At 39.6% G+C, this 14,828-nt stretch overlaps 1 protein-coding gene across 1 annotated transcript in view; it reads right to left on the reverse strand.

The window, feature by feature from the left end:
- The window catches only part of Taok1 (TAO kinase 1), a 132,776-nt gene extending 118,308 nt beyond the window's left edge, over positions 1–14,468 (reverse strand). Inside the window, exon 1 of the mRNA XM_027924423.2 lies at positions 13,843–14,468. The gene's annotated coding sequence lies outside the window, so the exon portion shown is untranslated. The remainder of the gene's footprint in view (positions 1–13,842) is intronic.
- Positions 14,469–14,828: the final 360 nt, after the last annotated feature.

The following is a 14,828-nucleotide window of genomic DNA, read 5'->3' on the forward strand; positions in this document are numbered from 1 at the left end:
CTGAGTCCAGCCTCAGCAACTCAGCAAGAACCTCAGACCTGCTAGTAGCAAGACCCTGTCTCAAAAATAAAATAAAAGGCTGGGGATATAGCTCAGTGGTAGAACATCTCTGTTCAATCCCCAATATCACACACACAAATTTTTCTTCAATTAGATTCTATTCAACAATTAGTACTACACATCCTATTCTAGTCATTTAAAAGGAGGAATACAAAATAATGATAGTCCAGGTAAAAGCTAAAACAATTAGCACAGCGTGGTGGCAAACACAATAATCTCAGCTACTCAGGAGGCTAAAGCAGGAGGATCCCATGATCCAGGCCAGCCTGAGCAACTTAGCAAGATCCTGTTTCAAAATTGAAAAAATAATAAAAAGGGCTATAATGTCCCTCAGTGGTAGAGCACACCTCAATTCAATCCTCAGCACCACAAATACACACACACACACACACTCTCAGCACAAACCCTAAGACAATTAAGTAATTACAAAACAAGAAAAACACCTCATTAAGTACTAAACTAGGACATTGATAATGAGCCAAAAAGAACTTAGAGAAGAACAAGGACAATGTAAGCTGGAGGGCTAGGGACTGGAAGAAGACTTAAATGGACAGGGAAGGCAAGACAGATGAGATCAAAAGGGCATTAAAGGGACATTGTGGGGCTGGAGTTGTAGCTCAGTGCTAGAGCACTTGCCTAGCATGTGTGAAGCACTGGGTTCAACTCTCAACACAACATATAAATAAATAAAATAAAGACCCATCAACAACTAAAAAATATTTTTTAAAAAGGGACATGATAGAAATAGGCACAGAAGGAATATACAAAAAGGGTTGGGCTGGGCAATAATGTGAAATAAGGTCACAATATATATGAAAGGGTTAATCACAGATAACCTTAAAAGTTAAACAAAACAATTACCTACAAAAATAATCTATGGAAGAGAACAGGAACAAGAGAGATGATTATTGAGGGGGTGGAGGGAGGGAGCCTATAGGAATACTAGAAACTGTAAATTTTGCCTGTAATTTCAGTTTAGTATTTGTTACCCTATTTAATGCAAGAATAAAGAAACCTTCTATAGCTTTAATCTGAGTAGCAGAAATATTTGTAAAACTTCATTGATGTATTTTACTATTTGTATAACATACCACAATTGCAAAATAAGACACAAATAACTGCAGATGATATAGTAAGAACCTCTGTAGTTTTGCACAAGTGAAAAAAGAGTGCTAGGGACAGGAATGCATCTTGTCCAGCATGCATGAGGTCCTGAGTTCAATTCCTAGCACCCCAAGGGGGAAATAAAAGAGTGCTGTATTAGGAGATAAGTCTTCTGGTAATACATGAAAGGATCTGAACTAGCAGAGGACAAAAGTCTTTTAAGTAATAATCAATTAAGATAATAATACTAGCGCTGACACCTAACATAATATATCAGGTATTATTCTAAGATGTATATATAAAAAAATTGCTTCCAATCCTCTTAACAACCCAACGTGAAAAATATTATTATTATTTATTCCCACTGTACAGATAATCAAATTTATGCTCAGAGAGATTAGTGATTTGCTCAAATTCACACAGCAATAAGAACATCCGTGACAATAAACTTTTCACCACACATACCAAGGGCACTTTATCACTAAGCTACATTCCCAGACCTTTCTACATGCCCATAAATATACAACAAATCAAAAACAAACTAAAAGTAGCAAGAAAAACAAAATTATCAACAGATGCCCAGTGCAGTGACACATGCCTATAATCCCAGCAACTCAGGTAGACTGAAGGAGGAGGACTGCAAGTCTGAGGCCTGCCTTAGCAATTCAGTGAGACTGTCTCAAAATAAAAAACTGAAGAGCTTTTAGAATGCCCCTGGGTTCAATCCCCAGCAATGGGGGTTGGAGGGAGGGGTTACCAGTACTAAAATGCTGCTTATAGGCACTGAGTGAATCCAACAGCAACAGCCCTTATCCACATCTTATAACCTCAATATCAGCATCACCCTATCACCAGTCAACATCCCCACCTGACCATAAGCCTCACTCAGTATTACACCATCTACACACAGAATTACACCATCTACATCCCTGACTCCTAAAATAAACTTCACAAAAATAAAAAGTAATTTCTTACAAGAAAGTTACAGATCCCTAAAAAAGAGAAAACTGAAACATTTCAAAAGAAGAAATATCATGATTTCATAACCTACTTATGAGTTTACATAGGAAAGAAAAAAAAAACAATCCTAAAATTTCTAACTTGGAAGACTTCAGGATATTAACAAAAACAAAAATATAGCCAGGTTTATGGTGGTACACACCTATAATCCCAGTGGCTCAGGAGGCTGAGACAGGAGGATCACAAGTTCCAAGCCAGCCTCAGCAAAAGCAAGACGCTAAGCAACTCAGTGAGTCCCTGACTCTAAATAAAATACAAAATAGGGCTGGGGATGTGGCTCTGTGGTTAAGCACCCCTGGGTTGAATCCCTGGTGAAATGAAGGGAGGGAGGGAGGGAGGGAGGGAGGGAGGGAGGGGGAAGCATGTCCATTAAAAACAGCTACACAAAAATGTTCATAGCAGCTTTAGTCATAATAGACAAAACCCAGAAACCAGAAATGATTCAAATATCAACCAACAGCTGGAAAAGTAGCTCACTGGTAGACAGCTTACCTAGCATGTTCAAGGCCCTGGGTTCAATCCCCAGCACTGCCTAAAAGGAAAAAGGCCAAGGAACAGACACAGTGCATACACTTGTAATCCCCAAAATTTTGGGCCTGCTGAGGCAGGCTGACTTTAAGCTTGAGGCCAGCCTTAGCAATTTAGCAAGACCCTTCTCAAACTCACTCTCTCTCTCTCTCTCTCTCTCTCTCTCTCTCTCTCTCTCTCTCTCTCACACACACACACACACACACACACACACACATATAAAGGTTGGGGTTGTAGTTCGGTGATAAAGTAATTGCCTCTCATGGACAAGGTCCTAGGTTTGATCCCCATAGGTACAAAAACAAAAACAAACAAAAACCAAAAACAAAACATGCAAGGGTGTATTAGCTCAGTGGCAGAACATCTGCCTAACATGTGAGACCCTAGCTTCAATCCCCAGTACTGGGGAGAAAAAAATGCTTGAATTGCTCATATCACAATATGCAATCTGAATAAATGAAGCTAAATAATAAACACTAAATTCTGGGACACCGTTTTATTTAACATTTTTTTTTCTAACAGAATTTATGTTAAAAAACAGAATGAGGGCTATGGCTTTAGATCAGTGGCAGAGCACTTGCCAGCGTACGTGAGGCACTGGGTTCAATCCTTAGCACCACATAAAAATAAACAAATAAAATAATGTCATTTGTCATCTACAACTACCAAAAAAAATGGATTGATAGTACACTTTCACCTATTAACTGTCAAGGAAATTAGATTTTATATCAATTATTTTGCTTACTTAACAAACATTTCATTTTTCAATAACAGAACTATCTTATTGGTTTTTTAAAATTTTTTTTTTTTAGTTGTAGGTGGACATAATATCTTTATTTCATTTTTATGTGGTGCTGAGGTTTGAACCCAGTGCCTCACGTGTGCTAGGCGAGCACTCTCCCACTGAGCCACACCCCAGCCCCTACCTTATTGTTAATGAATGGATTTACCACCTCAACAAAAGTCATAGAACACATTTCAAATGTTTGCTTACTGTATTTATTTCACCATTCCTGTCCTAATATAGTCCATGCCATCACCTGAAAGACTAAATGAAAATCTGTATTTACAAGGCTCTTAAATGTTAACCAGATACCTTATTAAATCTAATTGTTTAGAGTTATTATATATACACACACACACACATACACACACACACACACACATATATATATATATATATATATATATATATTTTTTTTTTTTTTTTTCCGGTGAGGGAGGAACTAGGAATTGAATCCAGGGATACTTTACCATCCCCAGCCCTTTTTATTTTGAGACAGGGTCTCTCTAAGTTGCTGAGACTGGCCTCACACTTTGGATCTTCCTGCCTCAGCCTCTTGAGTCACTGAGATTACAGGTATGCACCACCATGCCTGGCTTCCTTTTACTTTGACTTCTACATACAGCACCAGCTCCTTCCTTTTACTTTTGATTAAACTTCCTGGCATTACATTATAGAACTGAACATTCAAAGATAAAACACAAAAATACATGTAACTACCTAAACTGAAATTTTAAAAATATTTTAATTCATTTTCAAATTTTTTTATTTTTCATTTTTGGTAGAGAATGAAAAACCATTATTTTTAACAACTACATATCAAACTAAAGAATCTGAAAGTAGCACATTATATTGTCCCTCCTGGGACTCAAAACCCTTCAATTGGGCTGGGGTTGTGGCTCAGCAGTAGACCACTTGCCTAGCATGTGTGAGGCACTGGGTTTGATCCTCAGCACCGCATAGAAAAAATAAAGGTCCATTAATAACAACAACAAAAAAATTTTAAAAAGCTCAAATTCTAGGAAACAAAATCAACTAAAATACCATATTCCTGTTGTGTGATGATTGCTATAAATTTCACAATCATCATCATCCATTTACACAACATGAGATTAAATACTATACCATGTACTATATAGAATTCCTATGCAACAATGAGGAACAAAGTTTCTTTATCAAGAACAATTACATGGGACTGGGACTACAGCTCAGTAGCAGAGTGCTAACCCAGCACCTGTGAGGCACCTATATTGTTTATTTTGTTTAGCACCACATAAACAAAATATAGGCATGATGTTCATCTACAACTACAAAAAAAAATTTTTAAAGAACAATTACATGCTAAAAAGTAATTTTAGTTTTCAAAGGTCGATATGGTTGCTTTTGGCAGAGACAAAATTTTTCAAATTTTCAGTGACACTAAACTCCTGAGTCTAAAAGAAAAAAACCTTGAACTTTAGTAATTCTAGTCATCAACTTTTACTGAAACCTCTTTTTCAGTGTCCCTGAGAATAAATTGGTAAAAATCAATCCAATATACAAACAGAGATTCATAATTGCTAGCATAGGTGGATTAGAAACATCAACCATACTGGGTGTGGTGGCACATGCCTGTAATCTCAGCCACTTGGGAAATTGAGACAGAATGATCCCAAATTTGAGGCCAGCCTAAATGGCAACTTAATGGGACCCTGTTTCAAAATGAGGGGAAAAAAGTGGGGGGACAGGGGGTCAGGGGGAGAGTCCAGAAGCTGTGACCAAGAAAGAATTTAAGAGTAAATGGACTGGTTCTTACGTTCACTGCTACTCAACCTGAGGTTCCAAACTGGTCTGAAAGCATGCAGGATCTCATTAGGTTGCCCAGGTTGGCCTCAATCTGTGCCTATCCTGCAGTTTCCTACTGAAGACTGGAAAGCCCGTCTTCAGCAACTAAAGACTGGTCTGCAGTTTCCACTGCTCAGGTCACTGAGCAGATAGGGAACAACCACCAAGCAAAATGGAAATATAATTATGGAAAATAAACAGTAGCTTCTAAAACAAAAAAAAAGGGGGGGGGGACGGGCTGAGGATGTAGTTCAGTGTAGAACACTCCTGGATTCAATCCATAGTACCGCAAAAAAATTAAAAAATAAAATCAACCAAAACATAAGGACTCTGGTTAGATACAATACATTGAAGCACACTGAAATCTTAATATAGTTATTTAGACTATTAAGAAATCATATAGGGGCTGGGGTTGTAACTTAGCAGTACAGTGCTCGCCTAGCACGTGCAAGGCGCTGGGTTCGATCCTCAGCACCGCACCACATATAAATAAATAAATAAATAAAATAAAAGTATTGTGTCAACTACAACTAAAAAATATAAAGTCATATAATAAATTTTATTAAACTACACATTACTACATATTACAATTCCTATTTTAAAATTAAATCTATGTCACCAAATTTAAAAAAAAAATTAATATGTCCCAAGTTTTTTAAAAAGTTCTCATGCAGGATGTGATGGCATATGCCTGTGATTCCAGCAACTTGGAAGGCTGAGGCAGGAGGATTACAGGTTTAAGGCCAGCCTTAGCAACTTGGTGAGGCCCTAAACAATTTACCAAGACCCTGTCTCAAAACAAAAAATAAAAATGACTGGAGATACAGCTCAGTAGTAGGGCATCCCTGGGTTCACTCTTCAGTAACCGCCCCCCCCCCAAAAAAAAATTTATCTTGTTGGGCACAGTGGTATGAGCCTATGGAGAAGATCTACTCCCCGCCCCCCAAATACTACAGGTGTTTGAACCCAAGGGCACTTTAGTACTGAGCTATTCCCCTGCTCTTTTTACTGTTTAAGAAAGGATCTCATTAAATTGCCCAGCTTGGCCTCAAACTTGCAATTCTTCTGCCTGTTTCCCAAGTAGCTGAGATTACAGGCATGAGCCAGTGTGCCAAGCCAGGATGTTCTCTGGAGCCCAGGGAATCAAGGCCAGCCTGCACAACATAGTAAGACCCTCTCTCAATTAAAAAAAAAAAAAAAAAAAAAAATTAATATATATTCTTTTAGTTGTCAATGGACCCTTATTTTATTTATTTATATGTGGTGCTAAGAATTGAACCCAGTGCCTCACACACTACCCCTGAACTACAACTCCAACCCTCTTTTTCTTTTAATAAATTCTGCAACTCATGAGAAACTGCATTCATACAGAGCATATGACACACATTTCCCAGTATCAAAATTTGCCAGGCCAGCGGTGCCTGCCTACAAATCCCAGCTACTCAGGGGGCTGAGACAGGAGGATCATGAGTTCAAAGCCAGCCTCAACAACTCAGCAAGGCCCTAAGCAATTCAGTGAGACTCTGTTTCTAAATCAAATATAAAAAGGGTTGAGGACATGGCTCAGTTGTTAATCACTCCCGAGTTCAATCCCCAGTTTAAAAAAAGAAAAAAATCAAAATTTAACCATCATTCCCAAAACTGCTAGTACCCTGCCTCAAATCTTTTAGACCAAGTGCTCTATACCCTCTAACTCTGAGATCTAGGAAAGATAAATATGCTCAACATGACTACCGAATAAACTGGTGATTGCAATCAGTATAGATTAAGAGTAAAGTTACTGGCATAAAAAGGTAAAAAATAAATATAAGCATAATTTGGGAAACACAAGATTATAAGTTAAAACAGGTCTGGAGCATTTGTCTAGCATACACTGGAACCTGGGTTCAATACCCAGCAATGGCAGAAAGGGGAAAAAAAAAAAAAAGTAGAAGGGATGAGGTGAAAAAGAAATTTCAAAATAAAGTTAACTGTATGCCAGAATACAAAAAAATATGGCAAGCAAAAGTGTCCCATAATAATGCTTACCCTATCTTGGGCACCAAACTCTGACACTGCCAATTATTTTTTCATTATCGTAGTTCTCTAAATGGAATTCACAAGCCATTAAGGGGTCACAACCAAAGAAGCAAGTCTTTGCTTTCTTATGAATATTTAGCTTGAGAAAACTATTCAGGAGACAAAAAAAAAAAAAAAAAAATGAGAAGACAAAATTCATACAGAGCATGGACAGTGTCTTAATGGCACATAATTTTCACTTACAGTTTGTTGAATTTTGAAATATAAAGCATTTGCAAGGTGAAGATACACCTACAAATACCATCTAAGTAAAAAAGCTTAGAAAAAAATGAGTACTCCAATGGCCTTCAAAATCAAGGATGGTGAAAAGAGCTTCAGGAGGCAGAAATGGGATATCAAATTTTTCTTAAATAAACAAATGAAATGCCAAAGGAGAACAGAAATTTCATTCCAGGCAAGGAAAAAAGAAACCTTCTCAAAGATTAAAATTCACATTAGGGCCAGGCATAGTGGCACATGCCTGTTATTCTAGCTACTTGGGAAGTTGAGGCAGAATAGCATTTGGAAGACAGCCTGGGTAACTTTGCAAGACTATAAAATAAAAAGTAAAAATAAAAAGAACTGGGGGGGCCAGGCTTGGTGGGCGAATGAATGCCTGTAATCCCAGCTGATCAGGAGGCTGAGGCAGGAGGACTGCGAGTTCAAAGCCAGCCTCAGCAAAAGCAAGGCCTAAGCAACTCAGTGAGACCCTGTCTCTAAATAAAATACAAAATAGGGCTGGGGATGTGGCTCAAGCGGTAATGCACTCGCCTGGCATGAGTGCGGCCCGGGTTCGATTCTCAGCACCACATACAAACAAAGATGTTGTGTCCACCGAAAAAATAAATAAATAAATATTAAAAATTCTCTCTCTTTTAAAAAAAATAAAATACAAAATAAGGCTGGGGATATGGCTCAGTGATTGAGTGACCCGGAGTTCAATCCCTTGATTACAACCCCCCCCAAAAAAAAGTTACAGAAGTTACACAGCTAATAGATGGTAATGTTAAGTGCTAGTTTTATTATTATTGGTGTATGAAAATCAGAAAGCTCGGGCTGGGGATGTGGCTCAAGCGGTAGCACGCTCACCTGGCATACGTGCGGCCCAGGTTCTATCCTCAGCACCACATACAAACAAAGATGTTGTGTCTGTCAAAAACTGGAAAATAAATATTAAAAAAAAAATTCTCTCTCTCTAAAAAAAAAAAGAAAGAAAAGAAAATCAGAAAGCTCTGTTCCACTCTATTATCTCATAATTCTTTCTCAGAAACTAAATTTTGAATGTCTTTCTAAACATTGTAATAATTCACCTTCATCTAAACCTGCATAAAATTATTTGATCAAATAATTTATCAAAAGGAAAAATGGGCCCCTTTCTCAGCTGAAAGATAAGCTAGAGGGCAATTAAATATAGTTATATTTAAATAATGTAAGGGGCAGTTACAGTTATATTTAAATAATAACTTATAGATCAGTAGTAGAGTGCTTGTTTAACATGCATAAGGCCCTGGAGTTCAATCCCCAGCACTGCAAAAATAAATAAATAGCAACTTAGGACAGAGGCCGGGTTGTGGCTCAGTGGTAGAGTGCTTGCCTAGCATGTGTGAGGCACTGGGTTTGATCACCAGCACCACATAAAGATAAACAAAATAAGTTGTGACCATCTACAACTAAAAAAATATTTTTAAAAAACTCTAGGACACAACTGACATTGGCTTTTTTTTTTTTTTTTTTTTTTTTTTGAGATGGGGTCTTGATGCGGTGCCCAGGCTGGTATGTCAAACTCTTGGCATCAAGTGATTCTTCAACTTAGCTCAAGAGCATTTTTACTAGGCTGTGGTATTATGCAAAATACTCAGTAACCTGTACCTTTACTTACTTTATAGGCCAAATTCTTCTCCCACAACCTGTCACTCCCACCCCACTCCCATCCCACCCACACCCCTTACTGGGGGTTAAACCTAGGGGCACTCTATCACAAAGCTACATCTCAAGCCCATTTTATCTTATTTTGAGACATTGCCTAGGCTAGCCTCACACTTGCTCTCCTGCCTCAGCCTCCAGAATAGCTGGAATTATAGACATATGCCACTGTGCCCTGCAAGGTACTTTGAGAAACTTTTAAACCCCTATCTTTTATGAACCACGTGTGTCACCATGTAAGAAGACACAGCCTTAGACTATATTTCAGAACAAAAAATCTGCTTCTAGCACAAATTGAAGGAATATAGAAATAGAAATAACTGTTATCAAATGATGACAAAAACACCTCAATTGAAAATAGCCGTTTCTAGCCCTTCCGAAGGTTTTAATTCATGTGATATTTTAGAAGATATAAAACATTTTTAATGAAATTAAAAATCAAATTTTAGCTAGGTGTGGTGATGCAGGCCTGTAATCCCAGTGACTTAGGAGGCTGAGACAGGAGGATCACAAGTTCAAAGCCAGCCTCAGCAACAGCGAGGTGCTAAGCAACTCAGTGAGACCCTGTCTCTAAATAAAATACAAAATAGGGCTGGGGATGTGGCTCAATGGCCAAGTGCCCCTGATTCAACCCCTGGTACCCTCCTACCCCTGAAAAAGTCAAATTTTAATCACTAAAAATTCAACTACTTTAACCCAACAATGGAATATAAAGGAACAAAATACTGGTTATATCTTCTCACTTTCATTTTATAACAGGAAACCTTAAAGAATATTAAAAAAAAAAAAAAAAAAAGTCCAGCCATGAAGAAGTTCAGAAACCTAAAAAGCAGATGATCATATTTTGGCACACTGTTTAATGAAATAGTCCAATTGCATACAAGACTTGACTATAGAAATAGTAGTCAATAGTCAAAATTTTAAAGAAGAGATTCACTCACATATGATCCTAAACTGAATCCTTAACTCTTACCAAAAAAAGCTCTTAATTTCTTGAAAGTTAAATCTGTATGAATGCAATTAGCTGTTATAATAAAAACTACTTATAATCAAAAGGAGATAGATACAAATGAGAAATTAACTGATTTTAATAAACAAATCAGCCAAATGCAAAACAACTTATTTCCAGGTACTATGAAGAACCAATTAATCTCAATTCTACATGAAATGCCAACAGTTGGCAAAGGTAACTTCTGGATTTACTAAGTATTCATGTTCACTAAGAATCATCAAATTATTAAAATCAATTATACTTCTTTGGGAGTATCCTGTCATTATGGTATCCTAATAACTAATCAATTTCATTCTTATTGATGGAATGGCATCAAAGAATGGGACCAAATACAATGCATATTTTTATTTAGTTGTAGATGGACACAATGCCTTTATTTTATTCGTTTATTTTTATGTGGTACTGAGGATCAAACTCAGTGCCTCACACATGCTAGGCAAGTGCTCTACCACTGAGTTACAACAGCTGCCCCCATGTATGTCTTGATAAACAAATCTTATTTTTTAATAACATATATTCAATTAATTGCCATATACACAGTTCTCCAGAAGTTTATATTATAGAAAAAACAATAATTATTTTCTATTCAGCAACCCCTTGTACATTTTGGTCTTACACACTACTGTATCTCTTTAAAACCTCTCAAGAGCAGGGTGAAGTAGCATGCACTGTAATCCCAGCTGACAAAGGAGGATCACAAATTTGAGGCCAGTTTCAGCAATTTAGCAAGACCCTGTCTCAAAACAAAAAATAAAAAGAACTGGGGATGTAGCTCAGTGGTAATGTGCCCCTGGGTTCAATCACCAGTACCAAAAAAAACCCTCTCAGAGGGTTGAGGATATAGCTCAATGGTACAGCGCTTGTTTAGCATGCCACAAGGCTTTGGGTTCAATCCCTGCAGTTGGGTGGGTGTGTGTGTGAGCCACACACAGACAAAAAAACCTTTCAGAGTTTCAATTTATTTTTTATAATATTCTTCAGTTTAGAAGCAATGTTTTGTTATTGTAAAAGTCTCTAAACCAGTGGATTCTTAAGATATTCCTCCATGTATAAGACATGAGATTATAACCAAATTAACGAATCAGAGATCAGAATGCCAAAAATTAAGTCATTAAAAGGGAATCCACAGAAAGAGCCAGTTGTGAAAGAACAGGAAGTGATGTACACTGCCATTTTGTACATGAACTATTTAGAAACATAAGAAGTGCCATACTAATCTGGAATCAACCCAGACTAACAGCTCTCAGTATTCTCTTTCTGACAGTGACATCAGAGGTCATCTTCTGAAAAAACCCTCAGGCAGTTTTTCCTTAATAACAAATTTAGCTAATTGATCCTGAAGACACTTTTACCACTTTTAGGCAGAGTTCCTATCAGCTATGGAAAACAGTGTTTCTTTTTGTTACCCCCAAGAGTACCACTTAGTCCCTGTATGCTGAAATATAGCAAATACACACCCTGTGTATATTCTTAATTTTATAGCTTTTATTGATAAAGCCTCTCTTCCTGCAATCTTTCTAAGATAAAGGATGTCTCTAGTAAGCAGTATGGTTGGATATACACATGCTAGTATACATGAATTCATTATCAACAAACCATAATCTACAGAAATAGAAATTTGCCATATAGGAGAAAACTCCACACATCACAACATGCAATTTTGTATCATGAAATACAGATTCAAATGAATAGTGCTGCTTAAATTAAATCAATTGAAATGAACATCAAAAGGGAAGAAAGAAGGCAAAGAGCATTCTATTTTGTGAGGGGAAAAAAATGATAAAACTATATCAAAATCATGAAATAAGATAATAGAAACTATTAGTGCCCAGCACTATTGCTAACATCTTTATATCCCTGTATTCAAACAGATTTCAAAAAAGCAACACACCAAGAAAGTTCTGGGTACATTTAATGATAACATAAACACAAAAGTATTTTTTAAATAAATAATTCACTAAGTAAAACTTAAACACCAACTATAACTTATTTGTAAAATATCAAGACAGATCATATCTGTGATATTACATTTTAGTCATCTTCATCACTTTGGGAAAATTATTTAATTCTACTAATATTCACATATGGAACATTTTTAAATCACTTCCCCAGTAAACCTAAACACTTAAAGGAAAAAATATTGACAGTACATCAAGATTCCTTCAGGACTTGAAGACTACTTTTTGGTCACAAAAAGCACGTGGCAATGTTAAAATTGTTTTTATTTATGTTTACCCAGACAAAGCCAACAAGTACCAAACCAACTGAGATGACCTTTTAAAAAAAAAATGATACAAAGCAAAAGTTAATCATAAATGGGCATATTAATATCAATTATCTTCATTTCTTTAAGAAACAGAGCATTTGCTACAGAAAGATTTCTAACCTAATGATTTTCAGAAAAATTCCAATTTCAATATTACACAAAACAGTATTAACCTTTAAAATCCACAGCCCAGGGACAAACGTCTATCAGAAAGCCTGTCTGTATGTAATAATTGGTTTTTTAAAAATATTTTTTTAGTTGTTGATGGACCTTTATTTTATTTATTTGTATATGTTGCTGGGAATCCAACCCAGCGCCTCACGCATGCCAAGCAAGCGCGCTACCGCTGAGCCACAGCCCCAACCCCTGTATAATTTTTTAATAACTCTTCAAAACTTGCAAAAGCTATAGGAAGAAAAATAAGAGAATACAAAATTATTTTATTTGAATTCTAACGAAAACTCAACCTGCTCCAAAAAAAAAAAAAAAAAAGCCCATCCAGAGACACATCAACTGTTCTAACTTGAGGGGTCCTCTTGAAAGGCCATACCCCCTAACAATAACAACAGGAGCAGCTATACTTTCCATGGACAGATCTCAGGAGAAGAGTATTAACGGTACTGTTATCGATTTAAAAATCAAAGGAAGAAGAGTAACCTTTCCAAGGGAAGCGCCATTACTTCTCTCTCCTGCTCCCCCCTCCCTTCAGTGTATACATGGGTCTGTGTATGAAGAAATTGCCTCGGACTTCTGCAGCATTGCAGTACACTAGACGATGAGGAAGGGGGAAGGGTAGGGGGAGAGAAACGCTTCCATTACCCCTAAAGAGAAGTATAGATTTCTTGAGGGTTGAATCCACCCAGCAGGCTACCCAGAGCAGTCTCCCTTCCCAAGAATACATAGACACTACAAAGGAGGAGGAGGAACGGGAGGAGCAGAGAGACCTGAGGGAAAGGCACTTCGCGCCTTTAAATCGGGGTGCACATCAATCCTGTCTCCCTACGAGGGCCACACCTTCCTCGAAACATCCCCTTCCACCACCCCTTCCGGTGACCCTCAGGAAAAAGGAATGTAATTGCTCCTGCCCCTCATAACAGGAGGGCGCCCAGCTAACCAGCTTCTTCACCCCACCCACAGAATCACAGACCCTCCTTGTCTCCCTCCCCCACCCCACTCCCACATCCCTTCTTCCGTAGAGGCCTGAGTGGGCCGAATTTCCCCGCCCCCCGCCAGGTCTCCTTTCCCTAGCAGAGGTGCCCTTACCCTTTAGCCGTCAGGTCTGGAGCGGAGTAGGCAAACGCAGCCCCCCGCAGCGCTCAGGTAGCTGCTAGCTGGAGGGAGAGGAGGGAGGAGGGGGCCTGGCGACCGACCGCCGCCCCCCACCCCGCGGAGCCCCAGCGAGCTGCCCAGCCCAAGCTCTGCGACAAGGGGCGGGGAGGGGGGCGGCGAGGGGACGACCAGAGTCGAGGAGGCGCCCTCAGCGCTGGGGCTCAGCTAAGATGGCGCGGGGAAGTGCCCGGAGTCGCCGCCGCCGCCTCGGGGGAACCGGCCCGGGCCTCGGCCGCCTCCCGTCCTCACACAGCCGAGGCCCTCTCGGTCCCCCGCCGCGGCCCCTCGGCGGGCGGGCCCACGCGTGGCCCTCTGCCACCACCACCACCACCACCCCTGGGAAGGGGGCGCTCACAAAGAGAAGCGAGGCCGCGGGCCGGCCGGCGGGCGGCGGGGCGGGGTCCCCAGGGGCCGGGAGGCCTGAGAGGCTCGCGGGTGCTTAGCACTCTTGGCCCGCGAAGGGCGCAGGGCGAGCGGGACCCCTCCTCTTTCCTCAAGCAGGCAGTGGTACCGACTCACTCTCTTTGCCACCCTCCCTCTCTCCTTCCGAGCCCTGAAGCCACAGAGCCCGGCCGCTGCCCAGGTTCCCCCCCTTCCCCGACACCACTCCCCTCCTCCCGACAGTCATCCCAGTCTCCGATCTCGCGAGATTTCCCGCCTGACAGGCCCGACCCTGCGCAAGACACGACTTCGTACGTGCGCGCGCCCGTGAGGGCGCGTATAAACCTTTTAATTGAGCCAAGTTCCCCCGGTGGCCTATCCTCTGTCCAGCGCAACCCCACTCAGCTTTCTGAGCTTCTGTGCCACGCGGGTGACAGGTGTATTCACCCCCGGAAGTCTAAGAAGACTAACTTGTCTGCACTCCCCTTCTTCTCACCTCCAAATCATCAGCTCCTCCCACCAACCAATAGTGCTGGTGT

This window comes from Marmota flaviventris, chromosome 17, assembly GCF_047511675.1.
Source record: "Marmota flaviventris isolate mMarFla1 chromosome 17, mMarFla1.hap1, whole genome shotgun sequence".
In the NCBI taxonomy this organism is placed as follows: domain Eukaryota; kingdom Metazoa; phylum Chordata; class Mammalia; order Rodentia; family Sciuridae; genus Marmota; species Marmota flaviventris.